General features: G+C 33.9%; 1 long non-coding RNA gene across 1 annotated transcript; it reads right to left on the bottom strand.

The window, feature by feature from the left end:
- On the bottom strand, positions 504 to 854 carry LOC109848658. The gene is made up of 3 exons (XR_002248854.1): positions 825 to 854; positions 667 to 741; positions 504 to 557 (listed from the first exon to the last, which is right to left on the bottom strand). It is a non-coding gene; the product is annotated as an uncharacterized LOC109848658 (long non-coding RNA).

Here is a 1,142-nt window from a genome sequence, read left to right as displayed (position 1 = left end):
TAAATTCCAAAGTAAATATATGAAACTAATCACATGATATCAGTTTTAATAATATGATCATACCGGGTTTTCACTCAAATACTTATGCTAGGAAACTAATCACATGATATCAGTTTTAATAATATGATCATACCGGGTTTTCACTCAAATACTTATGCTAGATCCGAGCATAAGGAGTAGATCCTAAGAAGTGATCATATAGCTTCGATCTGCCATTCGTCGATGTCGTCTCGCATATTTTCTACAAAATAAAATACTTTATTAGTATGTGCGGTGATAATATATAAATGAAAATGATGCGATGATAATATCATAAATTAAAAATAATCCACCTTCTTTATCAAAGAGCAAGAGAAACTAATGAACGAGTACTTGTAGCATACATGCTACTTTTGGGGAATATTTCCATCATTAAGAGCTGCAAATTTGCATATAAAGTACCTTCAACAACCTGATTTAGTGGTTGCCTTGGTTGATATTGCTGCTGTTGTTGGTATTGTGGATGCTGCACTTTGTACTGTTTCTTTGGCTGTTCTAAAAATATTGGTGCTTGATACCTGCTCACCAAAAGGTAAACAACTTGGAAGTCAACATGGCATATCATTCTCCTCCATAGCATACCTCTATCATGTTGAAGATGCAAATTGTAAAAGTGAAATGCTTTACCCAGGAGAGTTCCGGTTTAGATCATTAGGTGACAAAGTAATTGAGATCATTGATACATGGCGAGTCATCTCCAAGCTGCATGACATAGTTTTTAGACATAAGAGAACTATCCCAATTATACTATTAAAATTACATGCATAAAGAAAGTAAAGACTTACGGTACAAGACCTTCCTCTATAGGTTCTCAGACTTGTTGTATAAACTCATGCACCAAACTTGTTGTGTAAACTCATTACTCAGGTACAAAAAAATTTACCATGCTTTCACCCACATCATGTTCCCTAGCAAGGTCTTGCAAGAACCAGACAACACTCTCGCTATCCTCAACATCATGCTTAAAACACTTAAGGCAAATTAAGAGATAAAAAGTATGAAATAAAACCTCATAGTTTGTTTAAAAATAAATCATAATCCCCATCAACTCTTAGATGGACTCCATATTTTAAAACTCTAAAAGGATGAAAATGTGATACATA

This window comes from Asparagus officinalis, chromosome 7, assembly GCF_001876935.1.
Source record: "Asparagus officinalis chromosome 7, Aspof.V1, whole genome shotgun sequence".
Classification (NCBI taxonomy): domain Eukaryota; kingdom Viridiplantae; phylum Streptophyta; class Magnoliopsida; order Asparagales; family Asparagaceae; genus Asparagus; species Asparagus officinalis.
The sequence above is the reverse complement of the archived record's forward strand: the minus strand, read 5'-3'. Positions and strand labels throughout refer to the sequence as shown.